Here is a 14,632-nt window from a genome sequence, read left to right as displayed (position 1 = left end):
ACCCCCTCCCTCAAATCCAATTCATTTTCATTTCATGGCTTCACCTCCCTGATGTTGTGGTATTCTTCAAGTATGAAGGACAAACATCATCACTGATACTGGGAACGTTACTCCTGTATCTTTGTCAAGGACTGTATAGACCACTGGATCATGAAGAGTTGAACATAACTTATACAAATGAACAATAATATTATACAAGTTTGAAGTGTTTAGTTTGTAATAAGAGAGACAAGAAAGAATTGTGATAGAACAATAATTTTGTTATTATTGGTCATACAGGGAGTTGAACAAGACAAAAAGTTTGGGAGAGACTTTTATTATGTTTGGATAATTCTTTTTTTTTTAGTTTGTTTTTCTTTGCAAGGCAATGGGGTTAAGTGACTTGCCCAAGGCCACACAGCTAGGTAATTATTAAGTGTCTGAGGCCTGATTTGAAGTCAGGTACTCCTGACTCCTGGCTGGTGCTCTATCCACTGTGCCCCCTAGCTGCCTCTATGTTTGGATAATCTTAAGAAAAGACAGAAAAGGGGGAAGGAAAGTACTAGGAAAGAAAAGAAGAAAAAGTGGTGCTTACTATCTTACACAATCAGAAAAATATCATAGAAACCTGAAACATAAGTGATTGACACAAAGCAAGAGCTTAGTAAGTCCTTTTTCATTTGTCTTTCAACTGAACCAGATAAAATATGGAACATCCACATTCACAGAAACACATATACACCTGCAATTTGATATAGAAATACATTTTATTCAAAATGGAAAAAAAGAAACTAGCTGAAAGAAGGATGAATAAGAAGGAAGCTAGATTGAAGGAAGTAAAAATAAACAAATAAAAAAATCAAACAAAAAATTAAAAACCAACATCCAAGAAACAAAAAATACCCCTTCAACATTGGAGGGTGATATTTTAAGGAAATTTTAAAAGAAGAAAAAAAAAGATAAGAACATTTGGTTGGGACCTAACAGAGAAAAAAGAATATGAGTGAGGGAGAAAAAGCAGGTTACATAAAATATAGATCACTAATGCTAAGTGTACTTCTTTCTTCTTAGCACTCTCACTTTTTTTTAAATAAGAGATACATTAAGGATAAATGGAAGAAAAATCTATGAAGGAGAGGACTGAAGGAAATAGACATTTAACAAGCATATGTGAACCATGACAACTTATAAAATCTAAGACAGCAACATTGTGAATTAGGAAACAGAATTCAATAAATTGTTTCCTGAAAATACCCTTGAAATCTAAAAATTCACATGTAGTTAAAATAAAAGGCTAGAACAGAGTTTATTACGTTCCAATTAAACAAGACCTAGTCCTCTTACCACCATCACTACCACAACAGCAGCAATAGCAAACAAACAGATACAGCAAATATGATTTCAGAAAAGGTAACAGATATAATCAAAACACCATGATGGCAAAAGTTATAAATAAAGAACTATATAAAGTTTAAATCCCCTATATATAACTATTATTTTATATGTTCTCTGAATAATATAACATCTATGTAAAGAATTGAGAGGTTGATTGAATTACAGAAATAGCCAATAGAAATAAAATTGCAGGGGATTTCTTTCTTTTATTTAGGTTTTTTTGCAAGGAAAATGGGGTTAAATGGCTTGCCCAAGGCCACACAGCTAGGTTAATTATTAAGTGTCTGAGTTCCGATTTGAACTCACGTACTCCTGACTCCAGGGCTGGTGCTTTATCCACTGTGCCACCTAGCTGCCCCTTGCAGGAGATTTCAATGAAACTCTTTCAAATACTGAAAAATAATCTCACAAAAACATAATAAAAATACTTGAGGGGAACAGAATATAATTTTAAAAAGCAATATCTGATAAATATTTGCTGATTACTGAATGGGAACAGAAAATAATATATATAATTTTCAATTGTGAACGGTACTTTTAGTTAAATTAGACCATGTCTTAGGGATTAGAATATCACCAGGAATATTAAAGACATGTTATTGAAGAGAATATAATTAAACTATAAACAGTAAAATCAATTTTAATTTAATTCATTCTATAAATGAATGAAATTGTATATGAAATAATTTAATCCTAAAGAATTGTTAGGTAAAAATGATCAGGCAAAGTGATGGATTATGTTGAATTCTAGACCTTGAGTCAAGAGGAACTGAGCTCAAATATGACTTTAAGAACTTATTAGCTGTGTGACTGTGGGTGTCATGTAATTTCTCTCTGCTTTAGTTTCCTCATGTAAAATGAGAGTAATCATAGTCCCCACCTTTTAGAACTGTTTTTAAGATCAAATGAGCTCATTTCTAAAATATATAGAGAACTGAATCAAATTTAAAAGAAAACAAGTTATTTCTCAATTGGTAAATGATCAAAGGATATGGAAAGCCAATATGAATAAAAGGGAAAATTATCAGTGTTGGAAGGGATGTGGGAAAAGTGGAATATTAATGCATTATTGGTGGAGTTGTGAACTGATCTAACCTTTTTGGAGAGCAATTTGGAATTTTGCACAAAGGGCAATAAAGCTGTGTATTACCTTTGATCCAGCAATACCATTATTAGGTCTCTATCCTAAAGGGATCATGAAAATGGGTACGAAACCTACATGTACAAAAATATTTATAGCAGCGCTTTACATAATGGCAAAGTGTTGGAAATTGAGGAGATGCCCATCATTTGGGGAATGACCGAACAAATTGTGGTCTATGAATGTGATGGAACACTAATGTTCTAAAAGAAATCATGAGGGATAAAACTTCAGAAAAACCTGGAAAGATTTGCATGAACTAATGCTTGAGTGAAATAAGCAAAATCAGAACATTATACACAATAACAACAAATTGGATGATGATTACCTATGATAGACTTTTTCATTTCAACAGTACAATAATCCAATCTATGAGTCAATACATATAAAATACTTCAAATTAATAAATCATTCATCTATAAAATGATAGAAATTCTTTCCATCTCATGCATGTCATATTGACAAAAATAATTTAAAAAGGAAAATTATTATTTTTGTAGGGACTATGCAAAAACAGGAAAACACACCGTTCATGGAACTATATAATGCTTCCAATACTTTGGAAAGTAATTTGGAATTGTACTAAAAACAAATCAGTAGACTGAATACCTTTTGTTTTAGTTATACATCTTTGATTTATATGCCAAAGAATTCAAAGGAAGAACAAAAGCTGACAGATGTACCAATATCACAACTCTTTTTGTTATATTAAAATAAGGTGTCATCATTTGGTGAATGAATGTACACATTATAAGTATAAGGCAACATTTTTATGCTTCAATAAAAGAACAGATTGACAGTAAAATGAGAATTGTATGTTTTGATGCAAAACAAATCCAAAAGAATTTAGACAATAACTTCTTATGCAATTTATAGCACTTTAACAAAATTATTTAATTATTAAGGATCAATTCATTCTTTAATACAGTTGAAAAACTGGAGCAAAACATGAAGAATAAACTTGAAACCCTTTTATACTCAATTCAAGGTGGGTCAAAGAGTTAAACAAAAACATATGTTCTTATATGTCTAAAACACTAGAAAAATTCTATAACTTTTTTTTATCAACCATGAAATGAAGATGAAAAATGTGGCTTTAAAATTTGCCAAATGAGAGATCTACCATTTTGTTATATCATAAAAGATTCTGACATATCACAAAATACTAACATTTGTAAAATTAAAAAAATGAAAGCAAATGGGGACAAATCTTCATAGGAAACCACTTCCATTACAGTTGTAATTAGTTGTCACTTTTATTTGCTCTGGCAATTATCTACCATATATATATGTATACATACATAGATATGTGCATGTACATTTATAAAATAGTTTAGAATTTAAATGTAAGTGACATGTTTTACATAATCTATCTCCAAATCTCCTTACTGAGTTAGTTTTCACCACAAAACAACTATAAGTTCTCCTATTGAGAAGGAAAACCTGGAATAAAGGTTAGAACTATTGAGGCTGAACTATTTAGTTCATTAGTCTCCAAACTCTTCTGCAACTGGTCTTCTCTCACCTATACATTCTGCTTATTAGTGTATAACTTTTTAACAAAATAAGCAGTGCCGGGGTGGGGAGAGAGAGAGAGAGAGAGAGAGAGAGAGAGAGAGAGAGAGAGAGAGAGAGAGAGAGAGAGAGAGAATGAATTTAAAGTAGACAATAGAGAAATGCTGAAATGTAAAAGCGTTGAAATTCTATATTAATTATCTATATTGTCCTCAACCTAAAGGATGGAATATGAGTCATTTACCAATGTGAGAACTACTGTAAATTTTTTAGGCCAAGGCCCGTTATTTCTCCAGAAGTGATTCTAGCTATTCCTCCAAGGAACTGAGCTGTTTCTTTTCTCTTCTTCATCCTGTTTGAGCTCAACCAGCAGAGCCTGAAAAGGGGTCTTGAGAGCTAGATTTTCTACTTTGATGTTGAGGTCTTCCTGTTGTTTTGCTCTTCTTTAGGTCTCTTACTTTTCATTATATCAATCTGCATTTGAATTCTCATGATTACTTAATTTGTTTCTTATTTTCTTGATACTGTTCATCATATTTATTTAACTTGCCTTGTAATTGCCTCTCTAGGTCTTCCTTGGGCTTAATGATGTTATATCTTCATCATGAGAATCTCTCTCATCTTCCTCTTCCCTAGTGCTGCTAATGACTAAGGGAATTAAATATCTCCCGAAATTTATCATATTCTAAGGAGTCATTGTCCTGTTTATGGCCACTCATTCCTGGAGAATTACTATCAAGGTCTGCTAGGGGAAACCTGGTTGTCTGCTTCTTTTATTTCATATTCTGCAATGACCTCCCATTGGAACTGACAACTTCAGTATCTGTACTAAGAAACCTTTTTTTTCTTTTTCCACATCTGGTGATTCAGTGTTCTTCTTGGCTGTCTTACTGAAATCTCTTTTTGACGTTCTTAAGTGATAGAGTGATACCATGGTTCCAGATGAATTTCCTCTCCCTGTCCTTATCTTTTTTCTTACTAGCCTTTGGATGGATCAGTAATAGCAACTAGTTCTGGAGATTGGTAAAGGTACAGATTCACACTACAAACAGGCATCTGGCAAATATATGTTGTCTTGTAAAAGGTTTCTTTGTCGATGGTTTTCAAGAGTTCAGTAATTCAGGGCAATTCAACCATCTTAGCAGCTAATTTACCTTTCTTACAGTGGAAGCATATTCTGGAGGAAGACATAATATGAAGTGACTTTCCAACTCATGGGGAATGTCTTCTACGTTCTTGCTCATCTTTTGTTTTGTAACATTCCTTTCCTCTCACCTTGCTACACAGTAAATGATTGTAGTATTCAAAATCAACTGTGTGGTGCCTAGACAAATCACAACTTTTCTAAGACTTAGTGTCCATACCTCAAATGAGCAGGAAATATGAACAACACAATGACAACTCTTTGCCTCTGGTTCTGAGACCTTAGCAACTGGAAGTTGGGGGTCTGACTTGACACTTGTCCTTCTTGCTGGCAAATTGCATCTTTCAATCTATGAGCTTGCTGTCAGCACATGAAGTGATGCCCAATCTTATTACATCTATTGAGGATCAGCATTCTGAGTGGCCCCCTACAAGATTTTTTTTGAAAGAAAAAATAATCATTAAAAATTTAAGAACTCTGATCAATGAACAAGCAAAATTCCAGAGTATAGATAGTAAGAAACATGCTAACCATCTAAAATAAAAGAGATAGACTCAAGATATAGAATGAAATATCTTGGGTAGAGCTAATATGGGGATTTATTTCACTTAATTGTGAACATTTGATTCAAATTCTTTGTTGTTTTATATATCTTTCAATTGAGATGTAGAAGCAGTTATCAAAGGAAGGTTAGTAAGAGGATTACAAAAATAAAAAAATAAAAGAATAAAAGTGAATTAATGTAAAGAACTGGGGGAAAATGATTAGGAAACATTAAGCAGAACACCTTTGAAAATATCATGTTAAATTTACTATATTCCAAAAGAGGAAAATAAGCTTCATATAATATAGATTCTTAGATTCATGTTCAAATCTTTCTGTTCTTTGCATTTAAATGTCTTATTTTATCTTGTTCAAAATTTAAAATGTATTTTAGATAAAGAATTCCATATTTTATGATTTTTTAGAGATAAAGACTTTTCAGCTGAGTTTTGGAAGAGATGAAGAAGAAAGGAGGACTGGGGTGGAAAATTGTTATGACTAAATTGATTAGCTTAACTACAAGAATTGAGAATGATATTAATTAGAAGGAAGAGTATTGATGCAGACTGAGATACAAGTGATTATTTTTCTCAATTTAAGAAAACATGTTGCTTGAAAGTAATTTAAAGGGGAGAAATGAATTCATGATGATTCACAAAATTATTTACATATTTGTGTCTGTTAAACCAGTTTGTAGCATTATTAATAGCTTTATGTGATTGATAGTCTTACATTATGGGGTTAACTTTTTTAGAAATTTTTGTGATTGTGAAGAGGAAAAAGCAGTGACAAAACCGAATAATAATAACTAACATTTACATAGTGCTTACTATGTGCCAGAAACTGTTAAGCATTTTACAACTATCTTGTTTTATTCTCTTAACATAGGGAGGCTTGTCTAGCAGCATAAACTTAGTATGTGTCAGGTTAAATTTGAACTCAGATCTGCCTGACTTCTGGACAAACACTCTTTCCACTGTACCACTTAACTGCCCAATTTCTATTAATTCTTACTTATGCTTGGTATGCAACCAACTTTTCATTTCTAGTTACATATATCTCTAATTTGTACTATATAGCTACTTTAATTAATATACATAATCTGCTGGAAATATATTTGCAAAATTTCATTCAGGAGAATGAAAAATAAAACAACCAAATAGTGTATACCTGTTAGTAAGAAATAAGCAAGTACATTAATCATGGAGAGTTTGAGATGGAAGCTATGTAGAAGAGGCTCTTCTGAGTGAAATTAAAATAATTCACAATTAGTTCTAAGATTCAAGTTGAAAGTATTATGACTGAGAGGTGGAAATAGTTGGTCTTCTATAGATAAAGAAAGGTGTGTTTTATAATCTTTGTTATTTAAGATCTCATAAAGGGATATTGTGACTTCCCCCTTAAAGCAGGTTTCCCTCATTTTGCCCCTTTCCTTAATTACAAAAGTGGTATATTATAAAATATTGGAATTGCCCTTGAATACCTCTTTCTCCTACCCCAACATCTGATCCCACCTGAAACCTAAGTATCCCTTTTCACAAAGGAAATTACTAAAGATCCAATAAATGAATAATGACTGGGTGCCCCATAAGAAGAATAAAATACTATAGGGAAACTTGAAGAAGAACTTGATATTTCTTGATAATGGTACTCTAATACAGAGGGAAGTTGTAAATTATTTTCAATGATTACATGTGTCCTCTTTTCTGATACTCAAATTGGAGTAAATATTCTGTCCATTTTATGGATGAGGAGACTGAGACCATAAAGATGCTAATATCAGTGAAACAATGAGGGACTTGGATAATCAGAGAAGAAATAAATCAAATGAGAAGGCAATTAGCTCAATTTATGCATCTTTTTTCAGGCATAGCAATATTTAAGTAGAAAGAGGCAGTCAAATTTATACTGGAATCAAATTGTTGAGATTTGTAAAGACAGGTATGGATGGTAGTACACATTGTCAGCAGGTGGTTCTACAGGTCTGGGTTGAATTGAATATCACCTGAGAAGCTAATCAAATAACTGGCAAACTTAGTCACAAGAAAGTTAAATGTCTAGTGAAATGGACAATTATTCAGACTAAATTATTTTGGTGGGCAGGATTGTAGCTTTTCTTTCTCTTAAATAATTTAAAAATGATTTGTCATTGAATGATTTGTGTTTTCTGGTTGAAACTGATAAGAGTTCTGATGAAGATTAGTCAGTTATCAGTGCAAGTGGACCCACATAGTACTCTGAGCCTGAGGAGGTTTTTATTGACATCATATATATATGTATATATATATATATATACATATATATATATATGTATATATATGAGATGTGACTTTAGTTTTCACACCTATAATAATATCTCATTGCTTAGTGAATAAACATGCATCTTTTGTGTTAGTAAGAAACTTGTCTGGAAAGAAAATCCAATAAATAGACATCTGTTCAACTGAATTTATTTTAATTTCATCTATCTCATTACAAAGTTGTGAGCCCACAGGCCATTCACAAACATTTTTGAGTATCACATTAATGTGCAAATTTATAGCTCTATGTTTGCATTTAAAACTCTTTACTCATTTTTGATGCTTTAAAAACTCTATCATGATTTGTTTTGTTTTTGTATTTTAAAATATATTTAAAATATATTTTCTGAGGATTGAATAAAATGAAATCTGAAATGAAAACATTGTAACAGGAAGAACATTGAAAAGCTAGAGTGTCAAAAGCTATATGAACCCTCTCACAAAATAATGCCACCATTTCTGCATTCTTTCTGAAATGAAAGATCCTTTATAGCTCTTTAAAATCACAGAAGTTAGAAGCTACCTTAGAGATCATCTAATCTTACCCCCTAATTTTATAAATATTGGAAGACTTATGCAAGGTCAAGAGAACTTTCCAAATTTCCAGAGTTCAGGACAGAATTTCACTGAATTAAAAGTTTCTTGAAGTAGGACTATCCTTTGTAACACCAACTCTTAGCACAGTGCTTTGCATGTAGTGGGAATTTAATAAGTATTATTTGAATTGAACTAGAACTGGAACTCAGGACTCCTAAATTTTAGTGCTGAATTCATGTTGTCCTAAAAATAGAGCTCCATTCACCTGACAGAATCCTGATTACTGATTCATTCTGATTTTCTAAGTGAATTTAACAGGATATTAGATTATATATTTTTGCCTAGTTTTGTTGCAAATTATCTGAATTAATTCTTAGAACTTTTATTAAGACAATTAGGTGATGGGCTAGGAATCAGGAAGTCTCTACTCTAATTCCATTTCACATAATTACTGAGGGTTTACAGACAAGACACTTGATTTCTCAAAACTTCAGTTTTCTCAGCCAAATATATTAATAATACTCTGTTTTGCAAAGATAATACCTTGAAAACCTTAAAGCATTATATAAATATTACTTATGAGATGATAATGTAAACATCCTATGTTAAATGGTGTTGGCTATATTAAGGAATTCTATGGTTCTTGCCCTCAAAAATCTGCTGTCTAATTGTGGAGCTACCACAATAAGAATAAAAAATAAAACTAAGGAAGCACATGCATTTTCCCACCTTTCAAAAGAATTATATTTTAGGCAAGTTAATAAATTCTTAACTGCTCTATTTTTGGCAGAGAGAATTTTACCAGATGGCCCATATCACTGCTTCTTATATCTAATTATACTTATAAATGATTTCTTGAATTTATCTTCTATTTCTACTCTCTTTTCAGGTGGTTTGCCAAAAATGACAACATAGTTTCTGCCTGCTTCAAGTCAGCTAACCCACTTGTTTCTACCATGCTTTCACAATTAACCCAGTTGTTCCTGCCATGCTTTCACAATCAGGCATACAAAATTTTCTCACATGAACATACTTTTTTTTTTTGCTTTTTGCAAAGCAATGGGGTTTAGTGACTTGTCCAAGGTCACACAGCTAGGTAATTATCAAGTGTCTGAGGTTGGATTTGAACTCAGGTCCTCCTGACTCCAGGACCAGGGCTCTATCCACTGCACCACCTAGCTGCCCCATGAATATATATTAATAGATAATACTACTCTACTATCCCTTTATTATATTTTAGTAAAAGTTGCCTCTTTGTATTATGAACTCTAGTTCACTTTGCTTATTACCAATATTTTGGGCATATGTTATTAAACATAACATTTACATAAATATGTGAGCTTATATGTAGAGCATATTGGATATATAGGGAGGACTGATATGAAGGTTTGCTGAACCCTTTTCAGGGCTCTTCATCCATCTTTGGGATCCCCTTCTCACCTGTGTCTCCAAGTAGCTGTCACAATGCAGCAGTCACATCCTGGTAAAACTATCCAGGCAAATGAGCTAAGGGTAATTGGGCTAAGGTCAAGGGTAACTGACAAGTCTCAAACCCATGAGGTGGGTGTGTACCCCAGGATATGATTACTTCCCTTGGTTGAAGGGTAAGTTGAGAAATTTTTTTTTCCTGAGATCATGAAGGCATCTGAAGCAGGCATTGTAGAGTGCTTAGAGTTTTGGTCAGACATGAATGATGCCAGTATCATTCATTTTATCCTGGACCACCACCAATCACATTTTTGTGGAGTCACTGATGACCCTGTAAGACAGAATGAGGCTATTGACTTTGTGAAATTCTGACTCATTTAAATCTAATTCTTAATGCAAAGGAAAGAATCACCCTTATTATGTCATTGGCTTTCTTTGAAAGCAGCAGCAATATATACATATGTAAGTTTATAGATTTTATTATTTGCCTTTCATTGTATTTTCTTTTATAAACTTCTGTGAACTTTTCTTCCTATAAAATTGCAATGCTCTTAATTATGTAGCTTAGCAGAGAAAATCACTTTCTACCCTCTTCCCCTTCAAGTTTTATTTTTTACCTTTAATTCTTTTTGAAGAGCTGTGACAAAGGAAGTATCAATGGAATTTAGTTAACTAATTGGAAAATGAGACTGGGGAAAAGAAATTTCATAAACACAATTCAGAAGGTTTTGAACCTGGATGAATGGGAGAAAGATGAAAACACTAAAAAAAAAATCAGAAAGTCTGGGGGGGGGGGAATTATTACTAGAAAGAATAATGAGATGATACCAAGGCAGCATGACATAATGAACAGACTACTGGAATGAGAAGACTTTCAATCTTATAAATAATGAAAAAAAAACCTGTTCACATCTAGGTTGCTCTGTTACTTAATGAACATTTTTGCTCTTGAAATGTTTTGCTGGTAATACTACTTAGAGATGATTTCTCTTCAATTTTAACCTATACTTTTATTTGATTCACAGACTTGTGCTTAAGAAACTTTTTGGCATGTCAGCATCATTTTATTACTCTATTAAATTTATATGTAAATGGTATAACCTGCCTTATTTTTTCTCTAAAATCATGTGGACATCTTTTAAACCCAAACACTTCTAGATTCTATTCAGTGTGAGGGGACTGGGGACCAAGAATAAATCAACCAATTAATCATTGCATTAAACAGTTCTTATGTGTAAAGTACCATTTAGAGCTAAGATGATACAAAGGCAAAAAAATAGTTATTGTCTTTAGATAGCTTAATTATACTAGAATAAGTAAAAATGAAAAGGAAGAGACCTATACAAGTAGAGTTTCAAACTCAAATTGGTTTTTTTAGAAGGGTAAACATCATTGAATTTGATTGAGAGAGAAAAGATTATTGGGGCCAAGTGAGAAGCTTGAATTCAGGTTCTGCTTTTGCTGCTTATTCCCCATCTGTTATTTCTTTGCAATTTCTCAGTTTTGTCTTCTGTAAAATAGAAACAGTACTTGTGTTTTTTAGGAGAATATAAGTGTAAAATATTATGCTAAACTCTATAAGTGTAATTTGATTTATTTCATGTGGAAAATTCAGACCAAAATTCTGAATCTGATATAAACTCTTATCTGACAAAGATTCTTATCTGACACCTAAGGTTCAAATTTGCTTGTCTCATTGAATGGTAATCCACATGAGCTAGTGCTCAATTCAACAAATAGGAGAATGGAAATAGGAGAGAGAGGAAGAGAATAGAGCTGAGAAGGAAGGGAAGAAGAAAGGTTGTGGGAAAGGAAGTAGGGACATAGGAGAAGTAGAAATGTACCTCCATATTTCCTCTAGGGAAATAAATTCAATAGAATCAGAGAAAGGAGATCCAACAAAATCAAAATGTCAATGATACCAGTCAAAAAGGGAGAAGCTTGCATACTTTTTAATTTTTTCCCTGCAATAAGGGTAACTCAGACCTATTTCTTTGTCATTGTGTCCTTTATCCTTGGGAGAAAAATTAGTATACTTACCCTTACCATAGAAAACTTGTTTTCAGAATTTTTTTTGATATCTAAGTTAAATTTTTTTTTTTAGATTTTTCAAGGCAATGGGGTTAAGTGGATTGCCCAAGGCCACAAGGCTAGGTAATTATTAAGTGTTTGAGGCCGGATTTGAACTCAGGTATTCCTGACTCCAAGGCCAGTGCTCTCTCCACTGTGCCACCTAGCCACCCCTTAAGTTAATTTTTATATATTGGGCAATTTCAAATGAAAAAAAAATGGTAACAAGTCATATTATGCTAAAATTCCATAATATGATTAGTAGATGATTGCATGGAGGGGTGCTAATTTCTTCCAACTTATTTTCATCTGATGTTTTTGAGTAACTAATTTAATGATTCTTTATATATATATATATTATATATGTATGTATATATGCCTTTTATATAGAGTAAATGCAGGAATTTTTTGGCTTGTTGTTTTTTCCTTTGGAATAGGTTAGCCAGATATGCAAATGGAAAAGTGAAACTTTTTGATGACTTTGGTGCTTTCCTCTTTATAGAGTCATTATCTAATGACTTCTATAATCTCATCAGATATATTCCTCATTCCTTGTGGTCTCATTTCCCTTGTACTATTGAGCATATAATAAGAAGAAGGATAAAATGATATCACTTATCATAGAAACTAAATTTAATGTTTAAAGACTGGATTCATTTGAGGGCCCTCATGATTTAGGGAGGAGGTGAAAAGATCTAGAAGTTCTACTTCTATCTGAGATACTGAGCTGATGAAATAGAAATAGAGATGTTTCAAGCAAAAAGCAAAACAACCTAATCTGCCATAATGTAATAATGGAGCACTTGAACACTGGACTCTCACTCCTCTTATCTATTCTGTTGCTAAGTCTTATGGATAGCAACAACTCTTACAGGCTCCTTTTCTCCTCTGATATTCTTACCACCCTGGTGCATGGACTCACCAACTCATTCTGGTTGTCTTCTTGATTTCCAATCCAGTTAATCCTTAGACACCCAGGTTGGGTAGACAGATTTAACCTTGGACATGAAGTCTGGAAAACTTGTTTCAGAGACTTATTGGCTTCTGACCGTGGATATGTCATTTACCTTTTCCTTGCTTTAGTCTCTCAATCTATAAAACAGAAATAGTTGTAACAAGTAGGTTTTAGAATTGATGTGGAATATTGGTAAAGAATATAAAGAAATATTTGTAAACTGCTTTGCAAACATAAAAGCACTGTATAAATGGTAACTTTCATTGGTATCTTTACTTAGCTATCAAGGTAATCTTTGTAAAATGCATATTTGACAATTCCATTTCTTTCTCCTCCCCTCACTTAATACCAATGGCTTCCTATTACCTCCAGGGTCAAATACAAAATACTCTGTTTAGCTGTTAAATCCCTTCAATACCTTTTTAATATTGTTCAGTCATTTCTGTCTTGTCCAATTCTTTGTGACCCCAGTTGGAGTTTTCCTTGGTAAAAACACTCCAGATTATTGTACAGATGAGGAAACTGAGGCAGAGTTAAAAGACTTGCACAGGGTCATACAACTAATAAATGTCTAAGGCCAAATTTAAACTTAGAAAGAGGAGTCTTCCTTCAGAGGTCTAGCACTCTATTCACTCTGCAACCTAACTGCTGTCCTTCAAAACATAGACCTTTTCCAACTTTCTGATCTTCTTACACTCTCCTCTCTTCTACACACTCTGTGACCCCATGTTCCTATCCAACTACTCTTTCATATATGTTCTTTGCTACATCCTCATCTATATTATAGGGCACCTAGTTTGCACATGGTTAGAGCACTTGTCTTGTAGTCACAAAGACTCCTCTTTATAAGTTCCAATTCAGGGTTAGACACTTAGAAGCTATTTGACCCTGGGCAAGTCACTTAACCCTGTTTTGCAGTTAAGGAAAATGAGACAAGTAGAAGCAAAAATGACTTGTCAAAGATTAGTCTAGGTTTGGAGATTTACAAAAAAAACTGTTCTATGGCAGAGCCAAAATTTCATCCTCAGGGCTTTGACTTCAAATCCATTCTCCTTTCTATTATACCTTGCTATTTCATCCTTGCAATTCTTACTTATCCAAGGAAATCCCTTCTTTTTTGGGCTCAGTAGCAGGATAGCAAAGTATGGGAAAAGAGAGGAAAAAATTCATATTCCCTCAGATCCAAGTTCCAAGCAGGGAATAAAAAGCCCTTCAATTCTAATCTTTTATTCAAAGACTCAAAAAATCAGAGAGTATATGTGCAGAGTTCATTGAAAGTGACGAAGCCGAGACCTTGAGAAATTAGCTGATTGATTTGCCCATAATCATATAGATCATTAATAGCAGTATTGAAATTAACATATCCTAACATCAAATATCAAAGTCTTTCTATTGCTTTATACTGCTTCCCTAAGCAACTCTGTCCTCCTTGGATCAGAGTTTGGGGGAGAAAAAAAACTTTCCAGGGATGAATTCACAGTTCTTTTCTTAAAGGAAGAAAACACATTTCACTTCTCAACATGCTATAAATATGACTAAATGAATTGTTTATGATTTTATTCATTTCATTTTTGTTTGTTTGTTTGTTCTTTGACCCATAACTATGATTTCCTTTGTGTAAGGGA

General features: G+C 32.9%; 1 pseudogene; it reads right to left on the bottom strand.

The window, feature by feature from the left end:
• Positions 1-4,314: 4,314 nt before the first annotated feature.
• LOC141489689 (transcription initiation factor TFIID subunit 7-like) lies at positions 4,315-5,274 on the bottom strand (annotated as a pseudogene).
• Positions 5,275-14,632: the final 9,358 nt, after the last annotated feature.

The sequence above is a fragment of the Macrotis lagotis genome, chromosome 5, assembly GCF_037893015.1.
Source record: "Macrotis lagotis isolate mMagLag1 chromosome 5, bilby.v1.9.chrom.fasta, whole genome shotgun sequence".
In the NCBI taxonomy this organism is placed as follows: domain Eukaryota; kingdom Metazoa; phylum Chordata; class Mammalia; order Peramelemorphia; family Peramelidae; genus Macrotis; species Macrotis lagotis.
The sequence above is the reverse complement of the archived record's forward strand: the minus strand, read 5'-3'. Positions and strand labels throughout refer to the sequence as shown.